Source organism: Cetorhinus maximus, chromosome 22 (genome assembly GCF_964194155.1).
Source record: "Cetorhinus maximus chromosome 22, sCetMax3.hap1.1, whole genome shotgun sequence".
Taxonomy (NCBI): Eukaryota; Metazoa; Chordata; class Chondrichthyes; order Lamniformes; family Cetorhinidae; genus Cetorhinus; species Cetorhinus maximus.
The window spans coordinates 11,195,089-11,211,699 of record NC_135900.1 but is presented as its reverse complement, the minus strand read 5'-3'; the positions used below and the strand labels follow the sequence as shown (position 1 = coordinate 11,211,699).

The window sequence follows — 16,611 nt, the reverse complement described above, 5'->3', positions numbered from 1 at the left end:
GAATAAAGAAAGAGAAATAAAGGAAGGATGAAAGAAAGAAAGAAAGAAGGAAAGTAAGAAAGAAAGAATGAATGAAAGGAAGAAAGGAAGGGAGAAATAAAGGAAGGATGAAAGAAAAAGAAAGAATGAATGAAAGGAAGAAAGGAAGGGAGAAATAAAGTAAGAAAGAAAGAAAGAAAGAAAGGAAGGAAGGAAGGATGAGAGAAGGAAAGAAAGAAAAGTAGGTGCTTTTCATGACCACTGAATGTCTCAAAGTGCTCTTAAAGGGCCTATATAAATACAAGTTAAAGTTGTTGTTCAATAATGCACAAAGCACATAAAAACATCTAAAACAAAGCAGATTTTTTATTGTCGGCATTAGGCTTTTGAAAGATCACTTGCCAGTTTATAAGTGTTGAGTCCAACTGCACAGCTCCTTTACTTCCTCGATACTGGGTGCACTGATAAGGCAAACAAGTCAGCAGCTGCTCCCTGAAGGATTAGGCTGACTGCCAGAGTCACGATGACAATGCAAAAATCCACAGTGAACTCTAGCAAGCAAGCACAATCATTTCTGCATGGGTGAACACTGAGACCATGTTCAGCCCTGAATCACCCCTGAGCGTATACCAAAAAATATTTAGCATTTAACTGTCAGCCGTGCCTCGGTTGGCTGCACTCTTGTCTCCAAATCATAAGGTTCTGGGTTTGTGTCCTGCTCCAAAACTTGAGTGCAAAAATCCAGGCTGACCATGCTAGTGCAACACACAGGGAATGCTACACTGTCAGAGGTGCCATGTTTTGGATGAGATGTTAAACTGAGGCCCTGTCTGTAAAAGATCCAATGGTGCTATTTTGAATAACAGCAGGGGAGATATCCCTGGTGCTCTGGGCAATATTTATCCCTCAATCAACATTACAAGAACAGATTATCAAGTTATTAACTCCTTGCTGTTTTGTGGCTGTTTGCTAAGCACTAAATTGGCTACTGAGCTTCCTGCATTGCAACAGTGACTATGTTTCAAAAAGTACTTCGCTGGCTGTAAAACACTTTGAGATGTCCGGTGGTCAACAAAGATGCTATATAAACGGAAGTTTTTTAAAATATTTTTTCCTCAAGGGAATTATGTCCTGAATATTAACGGGAGGGGGTTGGAAGTGCGCATGAGGTCAGTGGGCAGAAGGGGCACCTGCGAGGCTTTGATGACATCTGCCTGCCACATGTAGGAGGAAGCTTTGCCAGTCCGTGCTCTTGTTCACGCTCTTTGCCAGGCTCAAAAAGCCCCAAAAGAAGTGCCAACGTTCACCCTTGGAAAGGTTGGGGTGCCTCCATCGCTCAGTGTGTGTGCGCCAGCTGCCACTGATATCCCGAATCTAGGCTGGAACGGGAAACCACTAATTCCCTGGCAATCCCCCTCCCAGTGGTGGTTCTGCCTCTTACTAGGCGACGCAAAAGCTGTGGAGACCCGAAGTAAACAGCAGCTTGAATTTATCGAGCGGGCCTCAATGTAGAAAAACATCCCGCGTTGCTTCACAGCAGCAATATCAAACAAAGTTTGACACCGTGAGGCATAGGGTGCCCAAAAGCTTGGTTAGAAGGGCGGGGGGGGGTCTTAAGGAGTGTCTTGAAGAAAGAGAGAGAAGCAGAGGGTTTTAGAGGGGGAGTTCCAGAGCTAAAGGCCGAGGCAGCCGAAGGTATGACCACCAATAATGGAGCAAAGGAAATCAGGGGTGTGCAAGAGTCCAGAACTGAAGGGGAGTAAAGATTTGAGAGGGGATGTAGGGCTGGAGAGAGAGGGATGGGAGACGCCATGTCGGAATCTGAAAAACATTTAAATCGAGGTGTTGCCAGATTGGGAGCTAAGATTCTGGCTTTACCGCGCACCACCCAGCGGTTTGCTAAGGGGTCCTATTAGGCTCCTGCTGAAACTCTGTTGTGAGGCGAGTGCCCTTACCCAATTTCATGCCCTGAGACAGCAAATTGATTTTCACATCAATGACAAGAGGTGCAGGTCAGTAATATCTGGTCAAAATCAATGTCGTTCGTTGAAGTGTTCAATTGATGCCACCAACACAAAACACCTTTGTATTTAGATGGCGCCTTTGATATCTTTAGGATGGCTTAAAGCACTAAAATAAAAGCAAAATACCGTGGATGCTGGAAATCTGAAATAAAAACAGAAACTGTTGGAAACACTCGGCAGGTCTGGCAGCGTCTGTGCAGAGAGAAACAGAGTTAACGTTTCAAGTTTAGCATGACTTCATCGGAACTGGAGTTACCACCCTCTTTGTCTTGTGATCCATGACATCTTTCTCATTTAATCTCTCCTGACCTCTAACCTGTCCCTGACCTCCCACTTTGCTCCACCTGCCCCTCCCCCCTCCCCTCTTTTCAACAGCACAAAACCCACCTCATTTCTACCTCTCTCCAGTTCTGATGAAGGGTCATATCAGACTCAAAATGTTGCTCTGTTTCTCTCTCCGCAGATGCTGCCAGACCTGCTGAGTTCTTCCAGCATTTTCTTTTTTTATGCCCTAAAGCACTCTTTGGTTGGCTCTTAACTGCCACTCGGTTGCCAGCGACGCCCACATCCCATGGAAGAATTTAAAAAAACGACTGAATTGCTAAAATTTGGGGAAGCACAGAAGCCAATTTACGCATGGCTAGATCCCATGAACAGCAGAGAGATCAATGACCAGAGTCAAAATAAGTTTGGCCCATATTTTGACATTGCCACAAGTGATTGCAAATAAATAGAAATTGGAAGATTTGTTTCCCTCAGTCACACCTAGTTCCAGGATAGAAGTCCTTGCTGTTACATACACATTGTTAATCCACAATAAACACATTTAATTAGAGGATGTGGGTGCTTGAATATGTTGGATGAACGAGCCACTATCTTTCTAATTCTTACCCATCACCCACCTAATGAAAGCAATGTCCCATACTGACATACACTCCAAGAATATTAACCTCCTCTAACATATTAATCAGGTGTCTGTTCTTCAGCAATGAAACCAGATGGACCACCCGGCATCGACCTAGGCACCAGAAACAACAACAGCAAACTCAGCCCTGTCGACCCTGCAAAGTCCTCCTTACTAACATCTGGGGGCTAGTGCCAAAATTGGGAGAGCTGTCTCACAGACTAGTCAAGCACCAGCCTGACATACTCATCCTCACGGAATCATACCTTACAGATAATGTCCCAGACTCCTCCATCACGATCCCTGGGTATGTCCTGTCCCATCGGCAGGACGGACCCAGCAGAGGTGGTGGCACAGTGGTATACAGTCGGGAGGGAGTTGCCCTGGGAGTCCTCAACGTCGACTCTGGACCCCATGAAGTCTCATGGCATCAGGTCAAACATGGGCAAGGAAACCTCCTGCTGATTACCACGTACTGCCCTTCCTCAGCTGATGAATCAGTGCTTCCTCCAAGTTAAAAATCACTTGGAGGAAGCTCTGAGGGTGGCAAGGGCACAGAATGTACTCTGGGTGGGGAACTTCAATGTCCATCACCAAGAGTGGCTCGGTAGCACCACCACAGACCGAGGTGGCTGAGTCCTAAAGGACATAACTGCTAGACAGTCTGTGGCAGGTGGTGAGGGAACCAACAAGAGGGAAAAACATACTTGACCTCATCCTCACCAACTTGCCTGCCACAGATGCATCTGTCCATGTCAGCATCGGTAGGAGTGACCATGGCGCAGTCGTTGTGGAGATGAAGTCCCGCCTTAACATTGAGGATACCCTCCATCATGTTGTGTGGTACTACCACTGTACTAAACAGATTTAGCAACTCAAAAGTGGGCATCCATGAGGCACTGTGGGCCATCAGCAGCAGCAGAATTGTACTCGAACACAATCTGTAACCTCATTGCCTGGCATATCCCCCACTCTACCATTACCATCCAGCCAGCAGGGGATCAACCCTGGTTCAATGAAGAGTGCAGGAGGGCATGCCAGGAGCAGCACCAGGCATACCTAAAAATGAGGTGTCAACCTGGTGAAGCCATAACACAGGACTGCGTGCCAAACAGCATAAGCAGCAAGTGATAGACAAAGCAAAGCAATGCTACAAACAACGGATCAGATCTAAGCTCTGCAGTTCTGCCACATCCAGTCGTAAATGGTGATGGACAGTTGAACAAATCACTGGAGGAGGAGACTCCACAAATATCCCCATCCTCAATGATGGGGGAGCCCAGCACATCAGTGCTGAAGATAAGGCTGAAGCATTTGCTACAATCATCAGCTACAAGTGCCGAGTGGATGATCCATCCTGGCCTCCTCCGGAGGTCCCCAGCATCACAGATGCCAGTCTTCAGCCAATTCAATTCACTCCACATGATATAAAGAAAGGGCTGAAGGCACTGGATACTGCAAAGGCTATGGGCCCTGACAATATTCCGGCAATAGTACTGAAGACTTGTGCTCCAGAACTTGCTGCGCCCCTAGCCAAGCTGTTCCAGTACAGTTACAACACTGGCAACTACCCGGCTATGTGGAAAATTGCCCAGGTATGTCCTGTACACAAAAAGCAGGACAAATTCAACCCGGCCAATTACAGCTCCATCAGTCTACTCTCCATAATCAGTAAAGTAATGGAAGGGGTCATCAACAGTGCTATCAAGCAGCACTTGCTTAGCAATAACCTGCTCACTGACGCCCAGTTTGGGTTCTGCCAGGGCCACTCAGCTCCTGACCTCATTACAGCCTAGGTTCAAACATGGACAAAGAGTTGAACTCCAGGGGTGAGGTGAGAGTGACTGCCCTAGACATCAAGGCCACATTTAACCGAGTGTGGCATCAAGGAGCCCTAGCAAAATTGGGGTCAATGGGAATCAGGGGGAAAACTCTCCTCTGGATGGAGTCATACCGAGCACAAAGGACGGATGGTTGTGGTTGTTAGAGGTCAGTCATCTCAGCTCCAGGACATTACTGCAGGAGTTCCTCAGGGTAGTGTCCTAGGGCCAACCACCTTCAGCTGTTTCGTCAATGACCTTCCTTCCATCATAGGTCAGAAGTGGGGATTTTCGATGATGATTGTACAATATTCAGCACCATTCATGACTCCTCAATACTGAAGCAGCCCACGTGCAAATGCAGCAAGACCTGGACAATATCCAGTTCTGGAGTTTCTGCAGCTGGTGTTGTACATTTTATATCTTGGATCTATGTAGAGTCAACACTAATTTCTATGCAAGTAGGAACTTCATTTACATGAACTTTATACAACGCTTTGAAATGTCTACTCCATGCTTCGGTTCTGGCTCCAGCCTAATCAACAGCTTTGTTTACTTTTTTTCTGAGTCCGCGCCTAGGCTTAATCAATCAAGGGCATGGTGAGCATCAATATTAAACCAGCTCCAAAATCAAACACAGAACAATTGAACACAACAGCTGGTTTTCATTGGGATGGCTGTCACCTTGCATCTTCCTCCAGGTGCCATGCCCAAAGAGGGCAACAATGGACTTCCATTGGATTGGTCCATGATTATGCTTGGTAAAGTACTGCAGTTGCCTTCTGCAGTATAGCTGAGCAGAAAATTCTCCTGCTCTTACACCCTGCCATCAGGCAAATTGGAAGGATTTACAAGCTGATAATCAACCTGTTTGGCTTTGCTGTGAACACATCTTCTGTAGCCATTAAGTCCTGGGGTGGGAGTTGAACCCAGAGCTTCTAGCCCAGAGATAGGGACACTACCACTGCACCACAGTGTAAAAGCATAACAAAACTGGCCTGTTTAGTGCTTAACCTGACCAGTGCTTACAGATTTGAGCCAAAGGTTAGCGCAGATAATTTTGTTTCCTGTTTTCATCTACACCAATGGTAGCCAGCATACAATTCCATGCCAGCCAAACTCTGAGACTTCAACCAATTGTGAGTCTGACAGTCAGTATCCTCGCGCCATTCGATAGTGAAATGGATGTGTATCCACTTCTGATCCGCCTCGAACCAGATGTTCACACATGCAGTGGGTAGCACTTTGGCCTCTGAATCAGAAGATTGTGGCTTTGAGTCCTAATCCAGAGACTTAGGCACAAGAATCAAGGCTGACACACTCAGTGCAGCTCTGAGGGAGTGCTGCGCTGTCTGAGGTGCCGTTTATCAGATTTAGACATTAAACCAAGATCCCAGGTGGCTTTTTTTAGTGGACAAAAAGATACCAAAGGCACCAATCAAAGAAGCCCAGGAGAATTTTCCCTGGTGTTCTGGCCAATATTTATTCCTGAATCACTATCACTGAAACAGGTTATTTGGTCACTATCATATTGCTGTTTGTGGGGGGCCTGCTGTGTGTAGATTGGCCGCTACATCCTACATTGCAACAGTGAAGACACTTCAACAGTACCTCATTGGCTGTAGGGCACTTTGAGACATCCTGAAATCATAAAAGGCGCAATATAAACACAAGTTTTTCTTTCATTCAAATTAATTTGCTGACTGTGATGTGCTTTGAAACATTTCTGAAAGATTTGACGAGGCGCTACAAATATTCTTTAATTACAGAGTTTATTTCCATTAGGAGCCCCCAGTACAGGGGAGGGAAGCATTCCATGTTTTAGATACAGCTTTTTTATATTCCCCTAAGTCTATGGCACATTTCCACATTTCTGCCGATGCCAGTATTCGGCTAACAGCAGTATATGAACAGATACGATCGTGTATTGGCATAGTAAGCCTGGACTAATAATCAGGAGATGTAAGTTCAAATCCCACAATGGTGCGTTGTGACTTTATACTCAATTTAAAGACAAAACAGCAATTTTTAAAAATCTGAAATGTAAAGTTAGTATCAGTAATGGCAACCATGAAGCGACTGTTGTAAAAGCACAACTGCCTCACTAATGCTCTTTAGGGAAGGAAATCTGCCACCCTTACCCTGCCTGGCCTTTTATGTGACTCCTGACCCACAGCAATGCGGTTCATTCTTAACTGTCCTCACAAATGAGCCGGCAAACACCTACAATACAATATGATCACTGCATGGGCTGCAGCAGTTCAAGAAGGCAGCTCACCACCACCTTCTCAAGGGCAACTAGGGACGGGCAATAAATGCCCGCTTACCAGCAACGCCCATATCCCAAGAATAAATCCATAAGAAGGACTGTGCGGAGCAAGCTCCACACAAAGGAGCAAGAGATGAATGCTGCAATTACTCTTAAGGATAATGCAGATCGTCATGTCATGGGGAAGGGTTGCAACTGTGTGCAAGGGACAGCAGAGGGTGCTAAAATTGAACATGACACCAGAGCCAGGAAGTCCCTGTTGGCAGAGAGGTTTTGTGCTGTTGGCAGTTTGGTAAATTCATCATTTCTGTCTGTCCTGAATTTCTATTGCACTAATGCATTTCCTACTTGTCATAGAAGCAACACAGGGCATTTAAAAGGCATATCATCATCCCTGGTTCTCGTTATTTTTAGGATGGATCCTACAATCCCCGATCTCCTGCAAGGGTCATCTCCACCTGACACGTTAACTCTGTTTCTCTCTCCACAGATGCTGCCAGACCTGCTGAGTATTTCCACCATTTTGTGTTTTAATTCCAATCTTAACGGATTGTGCGCAAGTTGCTACCTCCACATGTCTGAAACGGACATTATAGCTAGGGCAGGGCAGGTTCTTCTATGCTGGGATATAGAAAGTAACTGGCTGCATGTTCATGTGGTTTATGCAGGACATCAGCACACTATGATGCTGATTGTTTTCACTACTTCCTTGGTCTTTTTTTATTCATTCAAGGGATGTGGGCATCGCTGGCTAGGACAGCATTTATTGCCCATCCCTACCTGCCCTTGAGGGGGTAGCGGTGAGCTGCAATCCATCTTGTATAGGTATAGCCACAGTGCTATTAGGGGCAAGTTTCAGGATTTTGACCCAGCGACGATATTTGTTCAAGTCAGGGTGGGTGTGTGACTTGGAGGGGAACTTGGATGTGTTCCCACGCATCTGCTGCCCTTGTCCTTCTAGGCGGTAGAGGTTGCAGGTTTGGAAGGTGCTGTCAAAGGAGCCTGAGTGATTTAGTGCAGTGTATCTTGTAGATGGCACACACTGATACTGTGCGTCAGTGGCGGAGGGAGTGAATGTTTAAGGTGGTGAATGGGGTGCCAAGTGAGCTGCTTTATCCTGGGCGGTGTCAAGATTCCTGAATACTGTGGAACTGACTCATCCAAGCAACTCACCTCTGGACTTTCAGGACAAGCTTTGGGGAGACAGGAGATGAGTCACTGGTCACAGAATTCCCAGCCTCTGACCTGCTCTTGTAGCCACAGAGTTTATGTGGCTGGTCCAGTTCAGTTTCTAGTCAATGGTAAAACCCCCAGGATTTTGATGGTGCGGAATTCAGCAATGGTAATGCCATTGGATGTCAAGGGGAGATGGTTAGATTCTCTCTTGTTGGAGATGGTTAGATTCTTATTGGAGATGGTCACTGGCTGACACTGTGTGGTGTGAAGGTTCTTACCACTTATTAATCCAAGCCTAAATGTTGTCCAGGTCTTGCTGTGTATGAGCAAAGACTGCTTCAGTGTCTGAGGAGTTGCAAATGGTACTGAACGCTGTACAATCAGCAGCGAACATCCCCTTTCCTGACCTCAGAAGGAGAGGAGATAATTGATGAAGCAGCTGAAGGTGGTTGATCCTCGGGTATTACTTTGAAAAGGCAAATGTCCTGTAGTGATGTCCCAGGGCTGAGATGATTGGACTCCAACAACCTCAGCCATCTTCCTTTGCACTAAACATGACTCCAGCCAGTGGAGAGTTTTCCCACACTTCCTATTGACTTCAATTTTGCCAGGGCTCCTTGATGCCACACTCGGTCAAATGCGGCCTCGATGTCAAGGGCAGTCACTTTCACCTCACCCCTTGAGTTCAGCTGTTTTGACCACAACCGGACAAAGGCTGTAATGAAGTTTAGAGCCAAGTGTTCCTTACGGAACCCCAACTGAGCATCAGTGAGCGGGTTGTTGTGGCCTGATTAAGAGGAAGGCCAAAAAAGAGGGGCAAAGGTGATCTTCCCAATACCGGGTGGCATCAAAGATACACTGTCAGATGACCACACTGCCATCCATCAGTTATACAGATCTATGGAAGGACTATCTAGTAAATGCTGAGCACCTTCTCCTGAGACTCTGATTTAACAAAATTGTCGTGATAAATCCATATTATCCACTTCAGGAAAGTCTATAGACAACATTGAATATAGGGATAAAAACAAAAAACTGCGGATGCTGGAAATCCAAAACAAAAACAAAATTACCTGGAAAAACTCAGCAGGTCTGGCAGCATCGGCGGAGAAGAGTAAAGTTGACGTTTCGAGTCCTCATGACCCAAACAGTGCCTATCAATTTGGATGATTAGATAATTACTCGGAATCACTTAAGCTACAACTGTGCCCTTGCTAAAGTTCCCAAATTATAAGATCGAATTATAATAAAACTACTGGGAGAAAAAATTGTCATTTTGTTTCCTGACACAACCAGTTTGTCTGTTCTAGAGGTGCAGCTCCACACTGAGACCTCAGCAGAGAGGGTGTCTGTTCTAGAGGTGCAGCTCCACACTGAGACCTCGGCAGAGAGGGTGTCTGTTCTAGAGGTGCAGCTCCACACTGAGACCTCAGCAGAGAGGGTGTCTGTTCTAGAGGTGCAGCTCCACACTGAGACCTCGGCAGAGAGGGTGTCTGTTCTAGAGGTGCAGCTCCACACTGAGACTTCGGCAGAGAGGGTGTCTGTTCTAGAGGTGCAGCTCCACACTGAGACCTCGGCAGAGAGGGTGTCTGTTCTAGAGGTGCAGCTCCACACTGAGACCTCGGCAGAGAGGGTGTCTGTTCTAGAGGTGCAGCTCCACACTGAGACTTCGGCAGAGAGGGTGTCTGTTCTAGAGGTGCAGCTCCACACTGAGACCTCGGCAGAGAGGGTGTCTGTTCTAGAGGTGCAGCTCCACACTGAGACCTCGGCAGAGAGGGTGTCTGTTCTAGAGGTGCAGCTCCACACTGAGACCTCGGCAGAGAGGGTGTCTGTTCTAGAGGTGCAGCTCCACACTGAGACCTCGGCAGAGAGGGTGTCTGTTCTAGAGGTGCAGCTCCACACTGAGACCTGGGACAGAGAGGGTGTCTGTTCTAGAGGTGCAGCTCCACACTGAGACCTCAGCAGAGAGGGTGTCTGTTCTAGAGGTGCAGCTCTACACTGAGATCTGGGACAGGGAGGGTGTCTGTTCTAGAGGTGCAGCTCCACACTGAGACCTGGGACAGGGAGGGTGTCTGTTCTAGAGGTGCAGCTCTACACTGAGATCTGGGACAGGGAGGGTGTCTGTTCTAGAGGTGCAGCTCCACACTGAGATCTGGGACAGGGAGGGTGTCTGTTCTAGAGGTGCAGCTCCACACTGAGATCTCGGCAGAGAGGGTGTCTGTTCTAGAGGTGCAGCTCCACACTGAGACCTTGGCAGAGAGGGTGTCTGTCCTGGAGGTACAGATCCTTAATGGAACCTGGGCAGAGAGGCGTTTGTCATGGAGGTGCAGCTCCCACACTGATTTCTAAGAAAGAGAGCGTGTCTGACCTATAGATGCAGCTCCACACTGGGATATGGAGAAGAAGCTCTTTTTCATTTGTTCATGGGATGTGAGCATCACTGGCAAGGTCAGCATTTATTGCACATCCCTAATTGCCCTTAGGAAGGTGATGGTGAGCCACTGAAATCCATGTGGTGTATGTACACCATCATGGCTATTAGGGTGGGGAGTTTCAGGATTTTGACCCAGCGATGATGAAGGCAAAATAATATAATTTCAGGTCAGTGTATAGCTCGGAGGGGAAATTAGACGTGGTCACATTCCCATGCTCTTGCTGCCTTTTTTCTTCAAGAGGCAGTGGGCGTTGTGGGCTTGAAATGTGCTGAGCAAATGAGCCTTGGAAAATTGCTGCAGTGCATCTTCTACGTGGGTGTATACTGCAGCCATGGTGCACCAATGGTGAACAGAATGAATGTTTAATCTGGTCGTGGATGGGGTGCCAATCAAGCGGGCTGCTTTGTCCTGGGTGGTGTTGAGTTTCTAGCGTGTTGTTGGAGCTCCACTCATCCAGGTAAGTGGAGAATATTCCAACACGCTCCTGACTTGTATGTTGTAGAAGGCAGTACAAGCCTCTGAACAGCTCTTGTAGTCACGGTATGTATGGCCCTGGTCTTTCAGTCTCTGTATGGTCAGGGACTGTGTGTACTCCCCCGACACCCTGGCCCTAACTACCCCAGGACCCAACCTGACTAGCCCCTGACTTTACAACCTCTCTCGAACTGACTAGACGCCCAGCCCACCTGCCCAATCACACACCTGCCACTCTACACACCTGCCACCCTACCCACCTGCTTCCCTGCCACCTCACCAATCTCCCTCCCTGTCACCCTTCCCACCTCACCCAGCTGCCATCCTGCCACTCTACCCATTTGCTACCCTACCCCTTTATCTAATCCACCCTACCCCTTCACCCACCATACTCCCTCCCCCCCTTACCCACTTACCTTACCCAACCTACCCCCTTACCCACTTACCTTCTCTTCATAGCTTTTCAAAGAAGTTTTGGGACATTTAAACTCTTTACTTACCAGCCAGTGCTGTTAAAAGGGGGCATGGCTTCTGCACAGATTCTCTCTGCTGCTCCCTCTGAGGTTTGCCGCACTCTCGGTTTGGAAGGATCCTCCATCGGAAGATTGCACAGGAAGATTGGAGGAAGGTAGGTGGTTATTTTTTTTGTCTGATCAGTGTCAGAAATATGGGTTCAGATCCTGATTGGAAGATTTGGACCTGTATGCCTCATCCAGTTAAGTTCCTGGCCAATGGTAGCCTCCAGGATGTTGATGGTAGGGGAATTCATCGATGGTAGTGCCATTGAATGTCACGATGAGGTGGTTAGATTCTTTTGTTGGAGGTGGTCATTAACCTGGCACTTGTGTGGCACAAACACCACCTGCTAATTATCACTGTGGGTGTACCTACACGGACTGGAACAATTCAAGAAGGCTGCTCACCACCACCTTCTCAAGGGCAATAAGGGATGGGCAACAAATGCTGGCCTAGCCAGTGATGCCCACGTCCCATTAAAGAATTTTTAAAAAGCGAATTCATAGACTCCTCGAAGATTGACATTTGTGCTGAGTCCGGTTGGTTCCTTCCCTTGATTTGTTTCTTTGGTTTTGCTTCCAGCTCCGGTACTTTATCGTCATTTTCTTCTAAGGACCATAAGGTGAGGGACTTCAGATATGTAGAGAGACTGGGGAAGACTGAGATCATTCTCCTTAGAACAGAATAAGATAAGGGAAGGTTTAATAAAGGTGATCCAAAGGGATTTGGATAGAGTAAAACGGGATGTGAGAAAGAAAATACGAGAAGCAAAAAGGGATTCTGAAGAAAGACTGGCAGCTATCAAAAAAAGAAATCTCAAAGCGTTCTAAAGGGCATCAATAGTAAAAAGGTGGTAAAAGGAGGAGTAGGGTCGATTATGGACCAAAAAGGGGATTTACACATAGAGGCAAGAGGCATGGCTGAGGTGTTAAATGAATACTTTGCATCTGTCTTTACCTATTGGGTAGATGCTGCCCAGGCCATGGTGACAGAGGAGGAAACCCAGTCACTGGAAGGGTTTAAAATTGATAAGGAGGAGATATTGGATAAGCTGTCGGTACTTAAAGTTGATAAGGCACCGGGACCGGATGAGATGCATCCAAGAATATTGAAGGAAGTGAGAGTGGAAATTGCAGAGGCACTGGCAATAATCTTTCAATGTTCCCTGGATTCAGGGGAAGTGCTGGAGGACTGGAGAATTGCAAACATTATGCCCTTGTTTAAAAAAGGTTGTAAAGATCTGCCCTGCAATTAAGACCAGTCAGTTTGATTTCGGTGGTGGGGAAACTTCTAGAAACAATTATTCAGGATAGAAGTAATATCTACATGAAAAAATGTGGATTAATTTGGAAGAGTCAGCATGGATTTGTTAAAGGAAAATTACGTCTAACTAACTTGCTGGTGTTTTTTGAAGAGGTAACAGAGATGGTTGATGAGGTCAAGGCCGTTGTTGTGGTGTATATGGACTTCCAAAAGGCATTCAATACAGTGCCACACAACAGACTTGTGAGGAAAGTTATAGGTCATGGAATAAAAGGGACAATAGCAACATGGATACAAAATTGGCTGAAGGATAGGAAACAGGCAGTAATGATTAATGGGTATTTTTCGGGCTGGAAGAAGGGTTGTAGTGGAATTCCCATGGGTCAGTATTGGGACCCTTGCTTTTCCTGGTATATATAAATGACCTAGATCTTGGTGTGCTGGGAACAATTTCAAAGTTTGTGGATGACACAAAACTTGGGAGAATTGTAAACTGTGAGGAGGACAGTGTAGAACTTCAAAAGAACATTGACACATTGGTGGAGTGAGCAGATAGGTGGCAGATAAAGTTCAATGTGGAAAAGTGTGAGGTGATACACTTTAGTACAAAGAACACGCAGAGACAGTATAAAATAAAGGATACTATTCTAAGGGGTGTGAAGGAGCAGAGAGACCTGGGTGTATATGTACATAAGTCATTAGAGGTGGCAGGACAGGTAGTTTCTAAAGCAATCAGTATTCTAGGCTTCATTAATAGGGGCATAGAGTACAAGAGCAGGGAGGTTATGATGAACTTAGACGTTAGCTGGAGTATTATGTACAGTTCTGGGCGCCACACAATAGGAAGGATGTGAACGCATTGGAGAGAGGGCAAAAGGGGTTTACGAGAATGGTTCCAGGGATAAGACACTTCAGTTATGAGGAAAGATTGGAGAAGTTGGGACTGTTTTCCTTGGAGAGGAGAAGGCTAAGAGGAGATTTGATAGAAATTTTCGAAATCATGAGGGGTCTGGACAGAGTAGATAGGGAGATACTGTTCCTGCTTGTAAACGGATTGAGGACCAGAGGGCACAGTTTTAAAGTGTTTTGCAAATGTGAGGTAAGGAAAAACTCATTCACACAATGAGTAGTTCAGGTTTAGAATGCACTGCCTGGAAGTGTGGTGGAGGCAGGTTCAATTGAGGCATTCATGTGGGCATTGGATGATTATTTAAATAGAAACAATGTGCAGGGTTACGGGGAAAAGGCAGGAGATTGGCACTAAGTTAAAATGCTCAGAGAGCCGGTGCAGACACGATGGGCCGAATGGCCTCCTCCTACATCATAACAATTCCGTGATTCCAATCACAGTATAACTCGTAACCAGAGAGATACAAAATTGTGGTTATTGGAAAAAACGGTGGGGGAGATGAGAATTTCTTTTCGTCAGGAGCGAGGAACTATGATCTCGAATGCACTGCCTGAAAGGGTGGTAAAGCAGATTATTAATAACTTACAAGAGAGAATTGGATCCATACTTAAAAAGAGTATGCAGGGCTTTGTTTAGAGGGCGGGGTGTGGGACTAATTAGGAATTCTTGCAGGAAGTTGGCACAGGCGTGAAGGGCTGAATGGCCTCCTCCAGAGCTCCATAATTTTATGATTCTTATGAATTTAATCCTGCCCTCGCCACTCACATACTGACAATCCAGCAGCAGGGGTCACTGCTGGATACATATAAGTAGCAAGAACCTTAATGAGTTTGCAACTTCTTAAAGCTAATTGCACTTCTCCTAGACCCACATTGGCTGGAATTAGTAATTCACCCCATCTTGGGTTACTACTTTTCTGCTCTGCATGGTTGTGCTAAATCACCTAGGGAATTTTAAACTCAAAGTAACAAAAGATTGTTATCATTCTGTTTGCCATGAAATGTGCTTATTTTTATATTTGGCTCTTAGATCAAAATTGCGGGTTTATGTTTGTGACATTTGTAGGATTGGAATCCCCTCCAACTGGGAAATTTATGGCATATGAAACACAAACCCACGGACATTTTTTGACCTCATGTTTATTGCCACACAATACAGAAACCAAGCCGCAGCCAACAGCGCAGGGCTGTGCAACAAGGGGCTAACTCAGGCACTGAGCAAAAGACAGTGGCTCATCAAAAGTGTTTGTTGAAAGGTCGTGAGGACTCGAAACGTCGACTCTTTTCTTCTCCACCGATGCTGCCAGACCTGCTGAGTTTTTCCAGGTAATTCTGTTTTTCTTTTGGACATTGACTGATTGCTATCATTGAACAATGGTACCAGGGAAGTACCATTACCTGCCATTGACTAGCGCAATTAAGAGACTGATTACCCGATACAATGGCACAAGGAACAGGCCATTAATACTCAAACCACGATTGACCTTGGGGTCAGGTGCTATCACTGCACTGTGTCATAAACAGCAGGAAAATTGTTTAAACAATGTGAGAGCTGATCATATTTATCCAGGATCTATTACCATGGAAAGGCTATTGTTTCGACCAGCGTGAGCTGATCATATTCATCTGGACTATATGTAGAATAAACTAGGAGTGCTAACTACTGGACTTTGAAATGTGTTGGTCAGGCCAGCAGCAGATATGGTAAACTTGGGGACAGAAATCATTGGACACCACTGTTGTCTGCAGGCAGTCAACGAAGTTGGTAGAATCCGGTCAACAACACCAAGGCACCTACAACACGAATGGAGGATTAACTAGGGGTGATTTAAAGTATTAAGTTAGAATATAAAGATTTAAGTATTAAGTTAGGAACTAAGTGGGGGTTTAGCCTCTGATAAGACCTGTTGTTTATGGGATGTGGGCATTGTTGGCTAGGCCAGCATTTATTGCCCATCCCAAATTTCTCTTGTTCAGAGGCCATTTAAGAGTGGGTCTGGAGTCACACGTAGGCCAGGCCAGGCAGATTTCCTTCCCTAAAGGACATTAGTGAACCAGGTGGGTTTTTATGACAATCGGCAATGGTTTCATGGTCATCATCAGACTTTTAATTCCAGATTTTTATTGAATTCAAATCTCACCATCCGCTGTGGCGGGATTTGAACCTGGGTCTCCAGAGCATTACCCTGGGTCTCTGGAATGCTAGTCACGGCCTCCTGTATGTCATGATTGCTTAATGCAGCCCTTGTCTGAGGGCTGTGGGTAAATTCGATAAAGCAATTGTGAATTATCAGAAGAAACTGGTCTCGCTGGCCATTCTGTTCAAGCCATAGGCTTGTGAATCTGGTGTCACGAACCTGAGTGTGGGGAGGGTCTCTGAGAGAGAAAGGGGGCATCACCCCTACACATTCGTCAATTCAAGTGGAAACAGTGTCTTCAAATAATGTGGGCTTCTAACCAAGGAACTGCAAATTAGGTTGTATTCGGTTAGTGCATTCAAATACATTAGGTCCTCACACTGCAGTTCCGTGCTGGGAATTCAGTAGGAGGTCAGTAATGCCTTCAAAGCCTGGAGAGGGGAGGAGAGCAGCGAGAGGTTGGAGGTGCAGCTCCGAATTGGGGACAAGGGGAGCCAGGGTGACCAGTAGGGGTTCTGGAGTGTCAGCTCCGAATTGGAGACAAGGACAGGGAGGGTGACTAGTGGGGGTGTTGTTGGAGGCACAGCTCCAAGTTGGGGACAAACGGGGTGGAGGGGTAGGGGCGCAGCTGAGCGACCAGTGGGGGTGTGGGAGGTGAAGCTCTGAACTGGGGACAAGGAGTGGGTGGACAGGGGGTGAATTTT

The 16,611-nt window shown here is 46.3% G+C and overlaps 1 protein-coding gene across 1 annotated transcript in view; it reads right to left on the bottom strand.

Moving 5' to 3' along the window:
• The window catches only part of LOC144696472 (thioredoxin reductase 1, cytoplasmic-like), a 42,997-nt gene extending 42,560 nt beyond the window's left edge, over positions 1-437 (bottom strand). Inside the window, exon 1 of the mRNA XM_078567798.1 lies at positions 382-437. The gene's annotated coding sequence lies outside the window, so the exon portion shown is untranslated. The remainder of the gene's footprint in view (positions 1-381) is intronic.
• Positions 438-16,611: the final 16,174 nt, after the last annotated feature.